The 22,099-nt window shown below is 47.3% G+C and overlaps 1 pseudogene; it reads right to left on the bottom strand.

Moving 5' to 3' along the window:
• Window positions 1–877: 877 nt before the first annotated feature.
• On the bottom strand, window positions 878–21,873 carry LOC112903590 (annotated as a pseudogene).
• Window positions 21,874–22,099: the final 226 nt, after the last annotated feature.

Genomic DNA, 22,099 nt, shown 5'->3' with positions numbered 1-22,099 from the left:
GTAGGACGCAACGACGAGACGGCGACGACCGGCACCACCGGCCGAGTCTGGCGGGCGTCTCATTCTCGGCCGCTTCAGTGGTTCGACGTGCGTCATGCGTGCAACGCCGTTTGGTCGTCACCGTCGCCGAGGCAGGGTCCACACAGCTGCCATGGAGGGAGGCGCGCTTGGGTACTTGGGTTGACAGTTGACTTGACTTGCTCCTTGTCCCTGTCCGCCGTTGTTATCGTTATCTATCCCTCACGAGTCACAATCTTTTTTGTCAGTACTGGTTAGATACAGTTGGTACTCTTTTTTGTACTAACCGGGCATGTCGGCTCCACGTAGATCAGCAGGCATGCATACTTGTGATTTAACCTAGGATATTTGGCCTGACTGTTGACTTGACACCTTGTTCCTTGTTTTTTGTCCAGTCGGGGTAGTATGTCGCCATGGGATGCACCTGCAGGGACCTGTCGGCCCCTATCCAAACATGCTACCACTCTTCCTATGCTGCGGCGTTACCAGATGTGTTTTCACACATGACTCTGCATACTTGTGCTCATAGTTAACAACGCAAAGTCAAGCCCTGCCCAACAACTCAAATTAGGTTTCATGTACTCATTTTGGTTTAGAGAAAACCAGACCATTTAGAAACCACATTCGCACAGGTTTAACATACACAAGAACCAGGATGATAGCGAGTGAGAAACTCGTTTTATTGTGAGGCTAAGCATACTAATAAAAAAACATGGCGATAATTCCAACTCTCTACTTTTACCCAACTAACCAAACATGCAAGGCGTTGTTTGCTACAAGATTTATCACCATTATGCCTTCAAAATTTAAGTTTATCATCACTGTGCCTTCAAAATTTAAGGACTTCCAGACTCATCATTCAAAATCTCTCGCCAAGTCTCAAGGAGAAGGATCCAGTACCAATATTGTGATCCACGGTGAACTCCGCCCTTATGGCACTAAACTTGATGCCAAGGCTATAGGAGGACCCACGGCCGGTGCTGATGTAGCATTGGCCCGATCTTCCGATAGGTATAAAAAATTCGATTGGTGGAGTCACGATGTTGGCGATCCGGGTTTCTAATCAGTCACGATTCGAACCTCTGCAACCGTTACACCACTGCTCCGTTGGTTATCAACCAAATACAACTTGATTGACCCCGCCAAGAAGGCTTTCCCTGCAAGTGAATCAAAAAATACAAGCAAGAAAGGGTAAACTCGTAATCTAAAATTGCAGATGTATATGAAGCAAAGAACAAGATGGGGTTTAAGCTCTGATCACAAAAGGACTAATCGCCACAGTGGTGTAGAACAAGAACGGGGGCCCTGATTCACAGCAAAAGGACTCGACGTCACAGTTACAATGAAAGAGATTTGTTTCTTGATGGAGAACTAGAACTAAACAAAACCCAAACCCTAATGTGGTGGCTGCTACTGAGTTTGTACCGAAGGGGGGAACGTCCTAGGGTTGAGGGCGACAAGGTGGGGGCATACTCAATCTAGGATTAATGTCCGACACGATACAAGGCCGACTTGGCCTAAAATAGGTGACGCAGCACCTTGTCGTGGTCACACAACAAGTAGTTGGACGAGTTGTTGAAATAGTTGGACGAGTTGTTGAAGTAGTAGGAAGTAGTCGTACGCGGACGAGACGAAGAGGTACAGGCGACTATGTCAACGGACGGAGTTGGTGCTTAGGGACTGATGGTGAATAGTACCAAATCTCAGGAGTATCCAGCATAATGATGTCCTCATCATCCTCCCCTTCTTGAATTAGAGTCGTCCTCGACTCCATCCCACCATCAAACTCCTGCAAAAGGTTAGTGACAGCAGCTCGCAATTTGCTATACATAGGAGTAGATGGCATATGAATATTAGCAGCGACACTGGATCCATTTAGTTGATTACAAGCTTGCACAACAAAAGAAGAATCCATATTGCTACTAATGTAAACGCGTTGTATCATGTATTGTCCGTTGTTATTATATTTGGCAACAACATAATATGTGTGTCTAGAAAACCATGACAAATCAACATATACAAAAAGTCTCTCCTCCAAACAACTTAGATTACACAATATATCAACCCAAAATATTTAAAGAAGATAATAACTGCAGCTCATCTTTATCACTAGCAATATGAATAACATGTCTACTTTCAGCACAAGTGTTGGGTTCCAAAACAGATTATTTATTGGTACAGCATAAGCATTGTCACGAAATTTATCTTTATCATAAGGAATAGAAAGCGAGTCATGTTGTGATAAACATGAACGAAGAGAAGATTCCACTGACAATTGCTCTGTGATAGCATGATTTGTTGAAAAATTCAACACATTAAGATAATTCTCACCTTCCGTGAGTGTAGCACCATGGGCATTACCTATGTTCTCAGTTTCGCCAGGAGTGATAGGTGCATTGTGAAGCAATGGTTCTGAATTTGCACATGGGGTTGTGAGCTCCTTATTTTCTTTCGCATCATCCTTGTCCTCTTGTGTTTGTTCATAATCCTACAAAACGTTAGGCATAGCAAGAGATACAACAATAGACTGATCCTCTAACTGATGCACCTCATCATATGAATTAATTATATGAGATGGATTAGCAAAAGTGTGGCAGAACCAATCCGCTTGAATTATTCTGGCTCAAGTGCGTTAGTCATCACTATACGGGTGATACTAACTCAACTCACTTCAAACGGAACAACCCATTGATCTATCGGGTCACCGCCCGATTCAACTACGGTTACACAGGATCGAGGTAGGTTTACCTCGCACGAAGGCGAGTTTACAATCACACCATAGCTCACCAACTTTTAATTCACAGAAGTATTAAACATTATTACAATCTATTTCAACCTTAAAGTAAACTTATACAAATATTGTTTAAAACTACAAGCTATGCAAACTTGTTCAGAGTCACAGCGGAAGAAATTAACATGCGACTACACACGTCGCGAAAGTTGACACCACGCTCAGCCTGAAACATGGCGTCATTCCGGAGGGTCATTGCCATCCGGGGACGGATCCCACTCCATGGACCAGCCAAACGGAACAGAGAATGGTCAGGCTGGACTATCCGTTTGGTTCTCATAGGCCATACCTGAAAGACAGACTAGCAAGACTGAGTATGCTAATACTCAGCAAGGCTTAACCAAAAATTGGGTATACTTAACCAATAACTAGACCATGAAAGATTGAGTGGCTCTGGTTTTCTTTTGCTGAAAAGCAACAAAGAGTATGATCTACTTTTATATTTTAGCTTCCAGATTCTAATTTCTTTAACCATTCTAGGTAAGCACCTATACTAGTCAAACAAGGTAGAGATTATCATCTCTCAAGATTATTCCAACAACAGTTGCAGTTATTACTCTATGTGGCAGAAGGAGCAAACAATCTCAATCTCCACGAGAAACGGACGATTCTGAATCGAATTTCATAAACTTGCAAGGGATCCTAACTTACACGCTCGGAAACTTAACTTTCCGATTCCCTTCATCTTCCGGGTTATGGATCAGGGCCACCACAAGCGACTGAAGGACCATACGCACATCATGTGCGGGACGTACCTCTACAGCGTGACTGTATGACCGTACTCCTGTCCGCTGTACGGGACGTATTCCCACACGTCGGTGCGTGTGTGCAATAAAAACCAATCAATCGAGTGGTGGAGACAAGTCCATTTGCCAGGCCAATCAGGTATTAGGCTTACCGCATACCATATTTACAGCATCTGGCTAGTACTTTCAAACACTTGACCATAGCTACCACACACTGCGACCTTATCCATTTTTATCAACACAGACGGGGTAACCTTTCAAGTCATGATACTGCACACGACCCCGTCCATCGTCCTTATAGTGATTGCAGAATAGTAAACAATCAATTCCTATATCGCGCGAGTGATAGGAAATCACTCGACTTCTGCCGGTTCTATTAGCAGAGCATCTATTTGATAAGGACTCAGGCACAATACATAGGTTCCTAGGATTTATGCATCTAGAGTTTTATTACAACTCCTAGACTTTATTGCACAATTTATATATATATAACTTTATAAGTGCAATAATTTGAAATACTGGGTTATGCACCGGGGCTTGCCTTCTTGAGCGGGGCTGGGGTCAGGGATGTCAAAGGCTTCCGAACCTTGGTTCGGGGCTTCAATTAAATCCTCGGTGACGTACACTTGGTCTTCAGAAAACCCTTGCTCGGGCTCTTGAATTAACTCGTAGACTCCATCGTCGAGTGTTGCTGACTCTACATAAGATGCAATGATTTGTATTAGGTGGTTTTTAAGTTAAGAATTTACTTCACAATAAAGTTGCAATTTAACAAATTGATAAACACAACTTCATAAAACAAGAGATTTGAATTCAAACCTACTATTTGTATCTTAATTAATTATCATAATTAATGGGACTAATTGAATTAAGTTAAAAGGTTTGATTTTTATTTTAAAATACACAAAGGCTATGGCCTTGAATTTTTATGGGTAAGCTTACTTCTAACAGATGGGCTTACTATGAATTTTTCATAAATTTCTGAAAACAGAAACTAAAGCATTTGAATTAAGTTCAAATTTTAAGTTTAAATTCAAACCTTAGGCAAAATAGTGCCATAAATTCTTGAAAGATTTACTATGGATTACTCAATTATAGAATATCACATGGTGAAAAGATCTAAGCATGAAAACCTTAGTAACATGCTTGAATAAATTTAAACCATTTCAAGCTTGATTTGCATAAGTTTAAATTAGTTTAAGTTAGGGTTCAGTACTGTAGGTGAAATGTTTACACAAGCTTACTTTTAACTTAACCAGGCTTCATACTAAAAATCACAAGCAATAGAGCTAGTATGCAAAAGTTATACTCAAGATACCCTTTTGCTAAACTTTAAAATAACTCTAAAAACATTTTGTTTCAAACTGAACTCCAGTAACAAAAGTTGTAGAGACAGACTTCTGGAGTACAAAAAAACTAGTTTGATAATTTTTGGATTTTTCTACAAATTCCTATGAATTTTCAAATTTGGCTGATTTGAAAATGGGAGGGGGTACTGATTCTTCATAGAAAGGCCCCTGGAAAGATTTGAATCCTTGCAATTGGGTTCTTGGCTAGGTTAAACAGAGAAGCCGATCGATGGTGATCGAATTCCAGTGAGGGGGCTCACCGGTGGCAAGGGGAAAGTGGGGGAAAAGGTTCAAGAGCTCACGACGGTCACGGGGGTGGCCGGTGTTGAGGAAGAGAGGGGCTGAAGCGCCGAGTCGATGGTGAACAGAGGCGGGCGGCGGGGCTTCGAGGGGCGGCGACGACGTTCTGGTGGCCGGAGTGCCGGAGGATGGTGGGGAAGTGGCTAGAAAGCTTCCTCGGGTGATGTGGTGCTGGTGGTGTGCTTGGCAGGGGCTGAGAGGGGGTGGAGCATCGGGACGATGGCGAGACCGAGCGGCGGCGGAGCTTGAGCTCACCGGCGCTGTGGTCCGGGCTGCTCGAGTACGGGAAAGTGAAATTGGACTGCTCAGTGAGCTTCAGTGGGTTGCAGCGGTGCTACTGGAGCACTGGATCACGGGTGTGGGGTGGCGGAGGCGGCTAATGACGACAAGCCGAGGCAGCGGCGGAGCTCCGGCGAAGGTAGTCGAGCGGAGGAAGGAAGGAGAAGCAATGCGGTGTGGGGAATGGGTAAAAGAAGTCGAGAGGGACTCTTGGGCAAGCTTTAAGACCAGAAGAAGCACTGTGCGCGTGAAGCAGCTGCTGGCAAGCCGACGGGCGTGCGTGGCGGCTCGGGCGGCGGCGGCGCGACGTGGAGGGGTGGGGAGAGGGCCAGCGCGGGGTGATGAGCGGCGGGCGCGGGCGCTGGAGGGCACGTGGCGCGGAGAGGAGCGGCGCGGGGGCAGCTGGGGCTCAGGAAACGGCCGGTGAAGGCGGCAGGATCACGGGCGCGAGCAGAGCAGGGGGGGGCTGGAGGTAGACGAAGGAGGACTGGTTTGGAATTTTCCAAAAATGCAGGGACTTCACTATAAAGACAAAATAACTTTCGAACCATAGCTCAAGTGAAAATGTGCCCAAAAGAAAAAGTGTAGAGCTTAACAAGATCTACAACTTTGTTTTAAGGTTTAGTTTCAAAAGAGTTAAGAATTTGAATATATTTTAAAACTTGGCAAAAGTTTAAACTTCGGAGAAATCCTATTTAAAATCTACACTCCAATCGAATCCTTAGGGTAGTTTCACTTCTATCTGTGGTTTAAAAGTAAGTACTTGCTTCTTGCAAAAGAACCCTTTACATATTTTTATTTTACCTACCATTCTCACACATTTTGCACCAAAGGACCTAAATTTTTCCAGAATTACAAAAAGACCCTTTTCCCTTTACATTAAAGTTTTTAACACACATACCAAAAGATCAAATGCACAAACTCATACTAGAATCTAGTGTGTTTTCATCCTAAGTACCTGAATACCATAAAAAGTTTCTCTTATAAGAAATTTTATATCATCCCAAGTTTGAGGTTTATCTGATGGACTTAAGGTCTCCCACCAAGTTAAAGCAGAATCTCGCAAGATGTTAGTTGCATTCTTAACTTTTCTCCATGCACACATAAAACGATTAGCAAATATTTTATCTATGGCTATTTCCCACTCAATGTACTCACCAACACCTATGCCATCATAAGTTGGTGGATATGAACAACCTGTCATTATTAGAAGATAGCAAATGATAGCATAAAAGTATTATCCCTATCAACTAGCAACTACTGAGACTGGGAGGTGGAATAGTAGACTGCAATATCTCAAGCGGCTTACCACTATCTTGCAAGTGTTCTAACCAAAGCCAAACAGGACAGCACAATCCGTTGTAAGCTTGAGTGTAACAGTTGCAAGGTGAACCTGTACTGATCAGAAGTAATATGTGGAGCTTTGGGTAGGCACAATATGGTAGCAAGGAATATCAAAAATTCAATTTAGAATTGCAACGCTGAAAAGTAGTCCCAAGCTAGTCTATGTCGCCAGCCTAAACTCGTTCTGGACCTAATTCAAGCAAGCAACAATACAACTCACCATCAGACCTCAAAAGGAAGCAAGTACTTCTGAATTTTTTATTCTTTTTTTCTTTCTTTCATTTACTGGTGCAGCTTTTTTCCTCTCCTTTTTTCCTGCACCTTTGCCTTTTTCTTTGTCTTTTCTCTCTATCTTTCCACGTAGATGATGATTTCTTCTTCCTTGATTCAAAAGAAACTAGTACAACCAGAAATAGATAGGAACACTTTTCGTTAACAAATTAGCACGAAGACCAACTCAAGCAATAGAATCAAAGTGCTAAACAGCAACACACAGTCATGACTTGACTGATCTGTCAGACCCGGGGCCACGGGACTGGGTACATGACGTAGTTTAAAGAGGTCTAAGAGATTAAGTTCGTCTTATCTCTTATTCATTCTGTTTATCTCTTATTTATTCCGTTTAAATAGGAGATAAGGCTAACCGATACAGGAGGAATCTACTCGAGATATGTTCTGGTACGTTTCCTTAGCTAGTGTTGGTTGGTATCTTTGTAACCCTGGCCTCTCGGATATATAAGGGAGATCAGGGACCCCTCTAAAAACAAACCACCATACAGGACGTAGGGTGTTACGCATCTTGCGGCCCGAACCTGTCTAAGCTTTATGTTCCTTGCACCTTCGAGTTCCTGATCTCGGCGTCTCCTCACCCAAAACTTACCACCTTGGGTATATCCCTCGGTGGGCAGCCGGTTAAACACCGACAGCTGGCGCGCCAAGTAGGGGAGTGCGTCGAAGATCCACCGGCGAGCTCGATGGCATCTTTCAATTTCATCAGGTCAGTTCCCTCTCAGGGCACGACATTCGTTTTTGGCTCGTGGGTTTGCATCGCAGATGGTGTGGGCAACTTTCAGCGATTCCTCGTCGACATGAGGCCGAAAACCGTCGCTACGGATCCTCGCAGCGGCCTCGACAAGTTCGTCGATGAGCTCGACAACTTGCCGCTCCATACCTCCGCAGCACAGATCGAGATGGAGTCTGCTCCAGGCTCGACTTCTTCTGGTGTTGCGACAACTTCCCCGGGTTTGGACGTGTTCCAATCTAGGGATCCGCATGGCCAATCGCAACTCGGCTCATGCAAACCGGCTACTAATCTTCTGGAGGTCGGCGTCTCTGGGTCCCGCTCCACGCTAGAGAAGGACCTGGACTTGTTGCTCCAGGACGGAAAGCCTGAAGCCACCGTATGTCGGGGGGCTTCGGGTTGTTCTCGTCCAGGTGATCTGGTGATCACCTCTTTGCCGGAGGGGCGTGTTGTGCATTGGAGGGGCATGAGGCTCTCCGATCTACTCGAAGCAGATTGTCGACTTGTGGCCCACCTTGAGCCCTTGCCTTTTCAAGAGGGCAGGCCATTGGCCACCATGGCGGAGGGGTCGACTGAACTAGTCGACGAAAGTTCTCATGAGCTTTCCTCCCGCCAGGTGCTGATGGCTGAAGAAGGCGAGGGCGATGGGGACCTTCCCATCAACAACTTTGAAGCGATCTCCGAAGATGAGATCACGGCCAATGCCGGCGACGAGAACAACGCCGATCGTGAGGCACGGAGGGCCAGGAACAGGGCCCGCGCAATCCGGCGGAGGAGAGCCAACAAGCGTAGGCGATCTATGCATCGCGAGCTTGACCCTGAGTTCACTGCCATAAGCGAACGGGGTTTCAGGACTCCGGTGGCCAACATCGCTAGGGTGACGGCCATTCTCGAGCGCAGCCACGATCCGGAGGTGCGTCAAGCACTTCTCTACGCGCAGAGAGCTTGGATCCAGCTGGATCAACACAACCCGGCGTCCACCATCAGAGAGGAGCGTGTGGGTGAGAGTCGAAGTCAGGCTCACAGCTGAACGGCTGGCGGCCGCCCTCGACACCATCTCAGCAACGACAACGCCCGCGGGAGCCAGGCCCCTGGTGGGAGGCAGCAGCCACCGCAAGGAGGTCATCCGCAACAAGCCAGTCATCGACTTCCTCCAGAGGATCTGCGCCAGCACATCAATGAAGGCCGCGACGTGCGGACCGTGATCTCTTCCAGGCGCAAGACCCGCGAAGAAGTCGAAAATGAAGGTACTGACTGTAGCGATCGGTTTCCTGCTTTCTCTGCACGTTTCAGCAGCTACAAGTACCCAGAGGGTTTCAAACCCATCAGCATCACCAAGTACGTCGGTAAGCAGGCTCCTCAACAATAGCTCCGTTGTTACTCCACGGCCATCGAGGTAGCAGGGGGTTCAAACATTACCAAAGTTGTCTACTTCCCGATGGCTTTGGATCCCGCGTCGCTCACTTGGCTGGAAGGCCTCGGCAGCAACTCCATCGACTCCTGAGAACGACTTAAGAAGGTCTTTATCGACAATTTCCAAGGAGCGATTGCCCGTGCAGGTAGTCGACATGATCTTGCCCAGTGCAAATAGGAACATAACGAGCTTCTGTGATCCTACACGCGTCGCTTCTTCGACGTCCGCGCCACCATCGCGAACATCTCAGAGGACGACATCATCAATTGTTTCTACAACGGCATCACCGACCCGGGCATCTACAGGGATTTCGGGCGGAACAGGCCAAAGACTGTTGCGGGCCTTCGTGATATGATGCACGATTGGTCCGAACAGGAGGAGAAGATGCGGGAGCGGTTTCTGCGGCGTCAAGATAGCAATCTGAGGCGTCCAAACGACAACCGCAACGACAAAGGCCAGCGGGATTTTTCGGGTCCACCCCGGAAATAAAAGCCAGATGATGTCATCGCGGCTATCGATCGTCCTTCGCGGGGCAAGAAATCGACGATGCAGGAGGAGTTTGAAAAGCTCCTGCAGAAGAGGTGCCCGTGGCACCCAGGTGCCAATCATGCCGCCATCGACTGCTACCACCTTCGGAGGATGTTCAGCAACTCTGGTGGTGGAAAGAAGAATAAAAAGCCTGCGGATAAAGAACCCGAGGATGATGATCAAGAGGACCACGGGCGCAACCCGAAATTTCAAGACGCTTCGAAGGTCATCAACGTCATCTTCGGGGGCGATGAGGATTTTGGTTCCAGGAGGGATCAGAAGCTGCTTCTTCGGGAGATCCTATCCGTCGAGTCGGCGGTACCATGACCACTTCGTTGGTCGGAGGTCCCCATCTCGTTTTCTCGCGACGACCAGTGGACAAGCTTTTCGGAGCCCGGTAAGTTCCCCCTAGTCCTGGATCCTGTGGTGGCGGAGGTCAAGCTCACCAAGGTCCTCATCGACGGCGGGAGTGGGTTCAATCTCATCTTCGTTGGCACTTTGAAGAAAATGGGTCTGGATTTTAAGGACATGCTGGTTCCCAGCAAGTCCCCCTTTTATGGCATTGTCCCAGGTAACGCGGCACACCCGCTTGGTACGGTGGTCCTCCCGGTCACCTTCGGCACGCGGGAGAATTATCGTACTGAGTTCATCAAGTTCGAAGTGGCTGCCTTCGAATCTTCTTACCATGCTATATTGGGTCGTCCAGCTCTTGTCAAGTTCATGGCAGTGCCGCATTATGTTTATCTGCGTCTTAAGATGCCAGGACTCAGCGGAGTACTCACCCTTCGCAGCGACTTGAAGAAGTCGTACGACTGTAACCAGGAGGCGATCCAATATGCTTCGACCACACGCGTGCCAGATGCTTCGGGAGAAGTACTCGCGGCCGTGCAGCAGTTTTCCCAGTCCGGGCTGGAGATTCCCTCCAAGAAGGCCAGCAAGTCGAGCATCCAGTTGACTGATGACGTGGCCCTCAAGACGATCTAGCTCCAGGAGGGAGATTCATCTAAGACCGCTGTGATCGGCGCGGGCTTAGGTGACAAATAGGAACTCGTGTTTGTCAGCTTCCTTCGGGCTAACCGAGATATATTCGCGTGAAAACCTGCGGATATGCCAGGGGTGCCCAGGGAGTTGATCGAGCATGCTTTGAATGTAGACCCGAAGGCTATGCCTAAAAAGCAGTGCCTGCGAAGGTTTGCCCATGATAAGCGTGAGGCCATCAAACGGGAGATCGCTAAACTTCTCGCGGCTGGATTCATTAAAGAAGTAATCCATCCAGAGTGGGTAGCGAATCCCGTTCTTGTAAGAAAAAAGAACAATGAATGGAGAATGTGTGTCGACTACACTGATCTTAACAAGCACTGCCCAAAGGATTATTTTGGGCTACCGCGCATTGACCAAGTTGTCGATTCGACGGCCGGTTGCATCCTTCTTTGTTTTCTTGATTGTTACTCAGGTTATCATCAGATCGCGCTAAAGGAGGAGGATCAAATCAAGACTTCATTCATCACCCCGTACGGGACATATGCCTACAAAACCATGTCTTTCGGGTTAAAAAATGCAGGAGCGACCTATCAGCGTGCGATCCAGATGTGCTTCGCAGATCAGTTGCACCGGAACGTTGAAGCTTATGTGGACGACGTGGTCATCAAGACCAGGGAGTCCAGCGACTTGATTGCAGATCTAGAGGAAACATTTAACAGTCTACGCAGATTTCGGTGGAAACTCAATCCTACCAAGTGCGTTTTTGGAGTACCTTCGGGGAATTTGCTCGGGTTCATTGTCAGCAACCGGGGCATCGAAGCCAACCCTGTAAAGATCATGGCCATCACTGATATGGGGGCTCCGGCCACAATCAAGGATGTGCAGAAATTAACAGGTTGTATGGCGGCCTTAAACAGGTTCATCTCCCGACTCGGGGAGAGAGGACTACCCTTCTTCAAGCTCCTGAAACGTCAGGATAAATTCCACTGGACGGAGGAAGCCGAGTGGGCCTTGCAGGATCTGAAACATCATCTTCAGTCACCTCCGATCCTCTCGGCACCGTTGCCCGGGGAGGATCTACTACTTTACATTGCGGCAACAACCCATGTTGTCAGCAGTGCTATTGTAGTCGAGCGGGGCGAGGAAGGCCATGCGTTTGGAGTGCAGAGGCCTGTCTACTTCGTCAGCGAGGTCCTTTCCGAATCCAAGGTACGGTATCCAGCTGTTCAAAAGCTCTTGTATACAATCTTAATCACATCAAGAAAGCTACGCCATTACTTCGACGAGTACAAGATCACTGTGATCACGGACTTCCCGCTGGCGGATATTCTTCACAATCAAGATGCCACGGGGCGCATATCCAAGTGGGCAGTGGAGCTGGGTGCTTTGTCAATCGACTTCAAGCCACGCACTGCAATCAAGTCACAGGCTCTAGTCGACTTCATGGATGAATGGAGGGAGAATCAAGTCCCAACCCCAGTGGACAAGCCAGAGCACTGGACCATGTATTTTGATGGGTCCCTCAAGCTCGACGGCGGCGGCGCTGGTGTTCTGCTTATTTCTCCACGAGGTGAACAGTTGAAATATGTCCTTCAGATCCTGTGGACGGTATCAAACAATGAAGCCGAGTATGAAGCTTTGCTTCACAGGCTTCGTTTGGCGATATCACTAGGGATCAAGCGACTACTTGTATATGGCGACTCTCTTCTCGTTGTTCAGTAGGTCAACAAGGAATGGGACTGCAACAAGGAGACAATGGATGCTTATGTACAGGAAGTGCGCAAATTGGAAAGCAATTTCTCCGGCCTGGAGGTTCATCATGTATTGCGGGAGCACAATGTTGGCGCGGATATCCTGTCCAAACTGGGGTCCACGCGTGCCCAGGTCCCGTCGGGAGTCTTCGTCCAGGAGCTCAAGCAGCCATCCATCAAGTCCTCTCCGCAGGTAACCATCGACGTGAATCCCCAACAACCCGATCGAGAGGTTATGGTGCTGGGAGAGAACTGGCGAGAGGTTTTTATCGACTTCATTCGAGATCAACGGGTACCAGCGGGAATCGACGCCAAGAGCGCAGAAGCAGCACGCGTCTTTCAAAGAAGCAAGGGCTTCATCCTAGTCGAGGGCAAGCTCTATCGGCGTGGCGCTCGGTCAGGAGTTCTCATGAAGTGCGTCACAAAGGAAGATGGTTACGACATACTGCGGGAGATCCACGAAGGCGCCTGCGGCAACTATTTACTCTTTCTTTTTCTTTTTCCCTCCCTCTCTTTTCTCCCCTTTGGGCCCAGCCCAGCCGGCCCCTCTCCCCTCTCCTTTTTCTCTTCTTGCAGCCCAGCCCGGCCTTTTCTCTCTTCTCTTTTCTCTCCGCTCGGTCCGGTCCACCCCGCGCGGCCCAAGGCCCGCGTTTCTCCCCTTTCTTCCTTTCCCCGTGCGCTCTTTCTCTTTTTCTGGGCCGCAGCTCGCCCGCCGGCCTAGCCCCGCGCGCACACCCCCGCCTCCGCTCTCTCTCTTCTCTCCCTATCACGCTGACAGGCGGGGCCCGCCTGTCAGGCCCTTCTCCTCCCCCGCGCCCGAGTCGGACTCGAGCTCGAGTCCGAGCTCGACCCGCTCCTCCGCGCCGCCTCCGCCTCGGGCCCGCACGCCCAGGCGCCCGCGGCCGCTCCTATTTAAGCGCCGCACCCCCACGCCTCGTTCCCCCACGCCGCAGCCGCCGCCCCGTTCAAACCCTAGCACCCGAGCCGCCATTGCCGCTCGAGCTCCGGCCCGCCGCCGCGCCGCCGTTCCGCTGCCGCCCGCCGTCGACCGATCGTCCCCGGAGCATCACGAGGCGGTGAGGAAGCTTCCGGGCCGTCTCTCTTCTTCTCTCCCGTGCTCCCGTGCCCGCGCGAGCTCGCCGGAGTCCCCGAGCCGCCCCTCGCCGCCGGCCGCCGCCTCTCCCTCTCTACCCCCTAGATCGGTTCCCCGCGTCACCCTCTACTTCCCCGCCCAAGCCGCGCTCGAAACCGAGGCCGGGGACGCGATTTCGCATTTCCCCGGCGAGCCGCCGCCGCCTCCACCTCGCCGCCGGCGTTCCGCCGCGGCTCAGCCGCCACCCGAGCCGCCTGGCCGTTGGATCTAGATCCAACGGCCCAGATCCAATCCACCCGTGGGTCAAACAGATCTATACCGGTCAACCCGTACCCCCTTTTGCAGTTTAGCCCTTTCAGTTTTCCGAAATCAACCCGCACTCCGTCTCAGTTCAAAAGTATTTGCACAATAGTCCTTTTTCTTCTACTTAGGCCCCTGTAGTTTTCCAAAATAGAACCCGCCGTCCTTTAACCCTCGGTTTTGCGTTCTAACCCCTCCGTCTAGGGTTTATTTGCGATCTAGCCCCTGGTTTCTCTGTTTTAGGTCCTTTTAGATCCAAATCTTCGCAGATAAGCCCCTGAAACCCTGTTTTAGCCCTAACTTCTCCGTTTTAACTCCGATTTCATCGATTCTTGCGCTCACGCGATCCTTACGACTTGTACAATGTTTTTAAAATATTAACTTGTTCTGTTTTCATTGATTGGTGTACTGCTCTTATTTTATTTTGTTTGTTTGTTTATATGTGCTCGTGTGCGACGTTAGATGGTGCGCAGTTTGAGGATCCGCAGGGTCAAGATTTTGAAGAATTTCCTGAGCAGCAGCAGTTTGCTAACGAAGGCAAGTGGTCCTTGATCATGTTTCCATCCTATTAATATCACAATTACACCTTTACTTTTTATGCATGCATGTGTCTCGAATATGATGGAACCCAATTAAGGATATGACTAGATTCTATTTAACTTCCTTGTTTAAACCTGGGTTGTTTATTTATGTTATAGCTACGCTAGTTGCTTATTAATAGTTCTTGGATGTTTGGAAATCATGTTACCTCCTATATCTTTCATGTCCTTTTGGAATATTGTTATGGCAATAAATGAGAGTATTGAATGAATTGGAACATGGAGAACCACCCAGGAAAAAAGTGCAACCACAATTACTACATGGCTCTGGTCTTGGCTAATTAATTAGAAACCTTAGCTTGTGATGATCTTACCGAAAGGGCAAGAGGGGTTGCATTGACGGGGTATAGCTCGGTCCTTTTGAGGCACATAGCTATATGAACCTTGGCTAAGGTATTTTCCTCAATAGGGAGGGTTATGACCGCTTTAGCTTGAAACCTTAGCGGATTGTCATAAGTTAGGGAATCTTTGTAAAGGCCTCGTAGTAAATCCCTGCCACTCACCTCGGAAGTGTTTAAGGGCCTTGCAAACCCGGGCATCAAGGGAAACATGAGTTGTGGGTAAAGTGTACAACCTCTGCAGAGTGAAAACTGATATATCAGCCGTGCTCACGGTTAAGAGCGGCTTGGACCCTCACATGATAATTGAACTTGAAGATGATTTAAGCTGTTGTTCTTTATGGTTGATGATGTTTATTTTAATCAGTTTTTATATAAGGGTTGGTATAAACTTAAACTTAGTTAATGCTTGCTAAATAAAACTTGACCAACTAAAATGCTTATCGCAGTCAAACCATGTCAGCTTATCCTTGATTTGGCCTTGCATGTCATATAATTTACTCCACTTGCTGAGTACCAACCATAAGTGTACTCACGCTTGCTTTATTAAAACCAATGCTGCTCAGAACAAGATCACTTTCCGGAGTTTTCCGAAGATATTGGAGAATTCTAGGCGAGTGTCTCCCAGTCAACTGCCTGTGAAGTTGAAGTCCGCTGCTATTTTATCGATGTTTGTTAATTCGCTTAAGCTTAAGACTGTCGGTCATGTAATAAAGTAATACTATACTCTTATTCATTAATGCATTGCTCGGATAATCGCTTGTGACGTCTACTGTATGTGCGGAACTTGATCCTGGCGCACATACGGGATGCATTCGGTTACCTTTTCTAAACCGGGTGTGACAGAAGTGGTATCAAAGCCGTGTTGACTGTAGGACGTTAGCCTAGCTAGTAATGGTCAAATTTTAAGTCTTATCTTGCTTAGTAGCCAAGCTTCTGCCTGCCTGTTTTTGAAAACTGCTTAATTCTTGGTTATATCACTATTTCTATCTTTTTCTCCTCGAAACTCATGCTTGTCTCTCAAATATGTTGATGTTTACAAAAATGCCATCTTGCTTTAAGGTCACTCATAGCACTCTTTTAAAATGTCCACTATCTTGCGTTGTCCTCTTCTGTTGCAGATGGTCAGAATCAGGCAGACTGCCCGTAAGAGCACCCGAGGACCACCGCATCCAATTCATCACTCGCAGGAAGTGTCCGACCCACTGAATGACCATCATTACGACCATTCCAATGGAGGATGGGTGGACACCGACACTGAGGAGGAGCCCATGGAGTTGCCAGACGACCATCTAGAGGTCTCAAGTGGCAGCAATGAGGACCCTGCAGGAGGGGATGGAGGTGATTCAGGTGCCGCAGATGGAGACAAGGATAAGGGTGATGCTGCGGACTCCGATGCGCCAGGAGATGACGATGACGATGCAGATGATGGTCCGGAGCCAGCTGTCGCCACAAACCCGCCACCACCTGAGCCTCGCTACGAGAAGCAGATACTTCACTTGGAATCTGCCGAGGGTCCATTCCCCGCGCTTCTCTGGAGGGCCATGCAGAGGATTGGCTTTCCGCGGAAGCCATATTTTGAGGCTCACTTGTTCAGGAATGCACAGTAGGAAGAAGAATGGTTGGTGTCCGTGTTGATTTGCGTTCCGGATGAGAGACCTGGATGTTGGGTGGAATACTCTAAGCACATTGACGAGGTGCCCAGGAGGACTTTGGAGGCAGGGACTAGTGAAGCTGCCAGGAGGGCACTCTACTTTCTTTGCTACGCTTACAAGGAAGAGCTCCAGGGCACTGAGTTTCAGCAGTTTCCACAGCGCAAGAGGGGAGCTACTTGTGCGCAGATTCCTGCTCCACCCCCTGGGGAAGGAAGTCTGCTCATGGACACTACACAGGAGCTGGTCGCCGCTCTCAGCACGGATCTTGTGGCGGCTGCTACTGAGTTTATACTGAAGGGGGGAACGTCCTAGGGTTGAGGGCGACCGGGTGGGGGCGTCCTCAACTTGAGCTTAGGGCCCGACACGATACAAGGCCGACTTGGCCTAACATTGGTAATGCAGCACCTTGTTGTGGTCACACAAGAAGTAGTCGTACGAGTTGTTGAAGTAGTAGGAAGTAGTCGTACGCCGGTGATGAAGGGGTACGGGCGACGATGTCGACGGACGGAGTTGGTGCCTAGGGACTGATGGTGAATAGTACCAAATCTCGAGTGTATCCAGCATGGTGATGTCCTCATCAGGCACGTTGGAAGAACTCTGTTGGGTTCCCTTCTACATCGTTGGAGCTACCAAGGTTAGTGCCAATTGCCATGCTCAGCAAATGCATAAACCTGTGCGTGTTTGTTCATAACAGTGACAGGAATGCGTAGCTTGGTGGCAACCTGCATAAAGAAGAACCAAAACAAAACAAGTAAGAATAAAAGAAAAAACAGTATGTGCTGATGAAACTGATGCATCATAATTATGAAAAAAAACCCCTTCAAATAGACCAATGGATCAATACTCCTCACCTCAAGAAGATTCCTAGCTGCGCCCAGTTCCCCCATCTCATAGCCCCTAACCGAATATGGACCTCCGAGCGCAAATGCATCATAGCTTGGCAGATCTCCTACACAACCTGCGTAACGGCCATGAAGGGCCAAAACAGCTGGAGGTGACTTGCCGGCACCTTTCTTCTGGTTATTCAATTTGATGAACTTTTTCACTGAGAACTGATGACGGTTGAAGAACGGGTTTTTGCTGCCAATGCCCAGACCTTGGTCAACCTGCAGTACATAAGAAAACTTTATTCAGAGCATACCATGGAGAAGTTTATTGAACCCATGGCGTCAATAAACCAGTAACTTCATTCAGAGCATGCCATGGAGAAGTTTATTGAACCCATGATGTCAATAAACCAGTCCAAATATTGCAAGCACATCAGCAAATACAGATACAAGAGAAATGATCAAAGCACATTTTCCTCTCTTTCATAAACAAGTGTCTAAACTTTGATACAAAATTATATAAAATCACAAAAATCGCTAAAATGTGCCCATTCTTTTGGTTTATGCATTGCGCACAAACTTCAAATGAAGAACAGTTCTAAAACAAAAGGAATCAATTATATAAGCCATAGTCACTTCACACAAAGAGGTACTTAAATCCTATTTGGTTTAAAAGTAGTATACCTGGAATATACATCTGTTGCCAATTGTTGCACCATTTGCAAACTCTGTGTTGTCTCGAGTCATGTTAGCTTGTAGAAATGCCACTAGATCTACGCCAGTACCACTGAATGTTGTGGGAGGCCCGTCCATGCTCAGCCTGCCACTAGGCAATACTCACGAACCATGTGTACGTATATTGTTATTTTTATCGTGTGCCGTGATCTCTTCGAGCACTAGGCCATATGTGAATTTGCTCTGCTTTGTGAATTTCTGAAAAAAAAATAAAAGATGCAGTGTCAACATGTCACAAATCTATCTTGAAACCGCTGTTAATGACAATCAAAATTTGTAAAATTTAATCAGGGCAAACCTCTGTTATATTTGCTTTAAATCCAACTCTGTCAATCCATAGCGGCGGGAACTGGTTCCGTGCTGGGATCAGCAACAAAGGCAGGACTGAATTTCCTGGTGTTGAAGAAACTAGTTTTGAAGGTGCGGTTTCTACTGCGGTTCTCCATGCCATCCAGATAAGATGCTCATACTCAAAATTGAAGGAGAGATCATCCTTATATGCCCCCCAAAAAGGACATGGGTAAGTGCAAGCACATTTAGAAAGATTATGAGGATATATCACAGGTGTTGTAACTGCCCAAACTAAACTAGAGAACCATCTCAGAATGGAGTTAAAAACAGAGCTCACTAGCAACTCACCTTAGGGCTGAGTAGGTTGCTGGATGTAATAGAACCAACCAGGGACATGTTTAAACCAGAGATGTTGTGGTGCCCAAATGACACGGTTCCTCCAGGTTTAATGGATGCCTAAGAAAAAAAAAGTTGCCAAGAGACCATGTCAGCAAGGTTGGTTTGCATTCTAAGTACAGATCCTGCAGAGAACAAGAGGATGTGAATCGGTGGTACATTACAAGAGTTGGCCGCGCTTTGATCCCCATGCACCATGCTCCAATGTGTATTTACTCCTGCTGACCTTGGTTCTAGCTCCCTGAGCTGAAATTCAACAGCTACACTGCCTTTTTTCGTCTCATCTCGTCGGGGCAAGGAATCAGTTCGGCACTGGAGAATAATACGAGCGGCTTGATATGCTTCACAGCTTGATCAGCTGCTCCAATGTTGTAGCTATATCCAGGTCTAAGCTGCAACAGATTAAGAAAGGCAAAACCTAAATCACATTGAATTGCAGTCACATAAAAACAGAGCACATCAAAAAGACTATCTAGTCATGTGTCGATAGATATTGGTTGTCCATATCTGTCAATTTTTTTTGACAAAAATCTCTTGTTTGTTAAGGTTTTCAGATGACAATCCTCCCACCTCCCCCGCCTCCTCCCCTCCCCTTCCCCGATGCCCACACCCACCCCACCACCTAATGGGAATGTGAGGGTACCCGATCTTCCGTCAGGAGGATAACTATCGATTTGTCGACAACCCGACACAAGCTATCCGGCTTCCGATCAACAAGACCTGAGCCCGCAATCGATGCACTACGTCATCTCTTGGTTATCAACCGTGCGCTGCCCGGTTGACCTCGCCAAAAAGGCTATCTCCTACATGGGAATCGGAGAACACAAGCAAGAGCAAGAAAGAACACAACTCAATTGCAGAAATCCTTGAATTAAGCACTCGAATGTGAGGTTTCACAAAATGATGACGGCGAAACTATTCTTGATAGATAATTATAAGCAAAACCAAAACCCTAACTTGGGAGACTGTACTGAATATAAAGTGTTTAGGTGTGTGCAAGACTCCTGGACGCACCTCTAATGGGCTCCAATACGATACACAAGCCAACGGCCCAAAAGATGGTGGTGCAGCACCCTAACACATTCTGAACGTCCACTTGTTTTAACTATTCCCGTTGACTCGGATCTGATAATGATGTAGAACCGGTGGATTTGGAAAGCTTATCTCCTTACCTTTCGATAATATGTAGAACGTCAAATTTGGACTCCGTATGAGACCTGAGCTTTGGTTTTACCACAGACTGCTTCTGGAGTCCGAGATGGACTAGAACTTAACATGAATTGGGCCTCCAACTTGACTTGGACGCCCTTGCTGGCCTCCTAAGGTGGTGGCCAAGGGGAAGGACGTCCAAGGGATTCCTTGATGTGTTTCCCATCTCCTTGGTGCATGCTCCAACTTGGGCCAGGGTCTCAAGGATGAATAACAAGCCCATGGCGATGACGTAGCTCCTGGCAGAAACAACGACAGCTAGTCTTGATGACTTGGAGACCTTTCCGGCATGATATTGAAGTGGGACAAGATCTATTTGAAAGCTTATCAAGCAAGCTTTCCATCAAGTGCTCATTGACCTCAATCGCACTCCAGGTGGATGAGTTATGACCTTCCCAATGAAGCAATGTTGGCCTGCCGACGAACTGACAGTTCAACTTTGATGGACTTGCACTTTGAGAAACATTTGTACCTACAAGCAAATAATGACATGTACATGTGGAAACAAGTGAATTGTACCAAAAATCACTATGCAAAAGTGGGAACGAGCTCACCTTATAATCAATGGTCGTATCTGAAGGTGTGATGTCCTCATCACTCTCCTTACAACAAATTCATCTTGCCCTCTCTAACTTCATTGGTCCCCTCATGAGCTTCTCTCAGTATGTTCCAAAATTTCTTGGCTACTTCAACATTGCGGACTTTGTTGAATTCTTGAGCACAAAGGGAACTTGTGATGACCCTCACAGCTTTTGCATTGCGGAAGTAGTCTTGAGCTTGTTCGGCCGTGGGTACACCATTCGTAGGAGGAGTCACACCTACAACCACAACCTCTCAAATAGAGGGGTGAAGCCCGTAGAGATGCATTTCATGTCATAAGACCATTTAGAATAATCCGTTCCATCAAAAAAAGAGATTTTCCCAAGTGGACCGATTGAAATTGAGAAGTAGGATATTAAGATGAAGCATAGTTAGGAGGAACTTGATCTAAACCGAAGAAAGGATGGTTCTCTCTTTCTTCCTTGATTCGCTTCGTCATCAAATTCTCAGCCTTCTTCTCAATTTTGGCCTTCATCTTCTCTTTTCTCCTTCTTCTTGCTTCCAATATCCCACCCTCGCTTTCATCACTTGAACTTGAGTCGGCGTCATGAATGGAGGGTGAACGGCTTTTTTGCCCAAAGGGATTTCCTGCACCATCTAACCCGATACTGGCATCGACTTGAGCAGCAATGGTTGCGGCGGCGTCGGCACCATACCCAACTATAGACATCTTGATATCCCTTAGCGGTTAAGACTTAATCAAGAGATTCGGCTCTGATACCAATTGAAAGGATCTTGATGATGTCTAGAGGGGGTATGAATAGGCGTAACTGTAAAACCTGAAAAATTCTTCGGAGCAATTAAATCTGTCGGAACTTCTGACACTAGACCGGAATTTTTAACAAAAGGAAAGTTCTTATACGAAATTCAAAATTAAACTTGAAACTGCAGAACCTGGCTGAATCAAAAGTTGCGCGATGATACTAGGATACTTTTGCAGGTGATCTTTGCAAGCACAACAACTCGAGTACGTAGATCGGTACAAAACAAACTCTAGGTTATCAAGAACTAAATGAATTCAATAAGCACAAAACACAAGAGATTTATTCCTGAAGTTCACTCCCACTAAGGAAGCTACGTCTCCGTTGAGGAGCTCACAAAGAGCCGAATCTTCCACTAATCCTTTATCTCACTTAATCAACCACATGAGTTTATTATCCGGGCACATGAGTGGAGCCGGGTCTTCCACTCATGAGCTATGGGAGTCATTATCTCGGCGAAGTCGCCGAAGACGATTGAGTGGCCGGTGTCAGACTGGATCTGCAGCGGCACTTGCGCGGAGAAGAAGATGCCAAAGTTGCTAGCCATCAAGTTCGCCAAAAAGGACTTCAAAAAATGATTGCTTATGCCATTGTGTACTAAGAATAGGCACATGAGTTTAATTCATCGAAAACAATTGCACAATAAAAAATTCCATCTAGGCGCACCAAATCAAAATTAGTGCAAGTGCTTAACTGCTAAGGACTGTGACTATACTTAGGAATAAATCAAATTTGAGCTATGTGTGATTCAGATTGAGAAAGTATGTCTTTGT

The sequence above is a fragment of the Panicum hallii genome, chromosome 8 (assembly GCF_002211085.1).
Source record: "Panicum hallii strain FIL2 chromosome 8, PHallii_v3.1, whole genome shotgun sequence".
NCBI classification, from domain to species: Eukaryota; Viridiplantae; Streptophyta; class Magnoliopsida; order Poales; family Poaceae; genus Panicum; species Panicum hallii.
The sequence above is the reverse complement of the archived record's forward strand: the minus strand, read 5'-3'. Positions and strand labels throughout refer to the sequence as shown.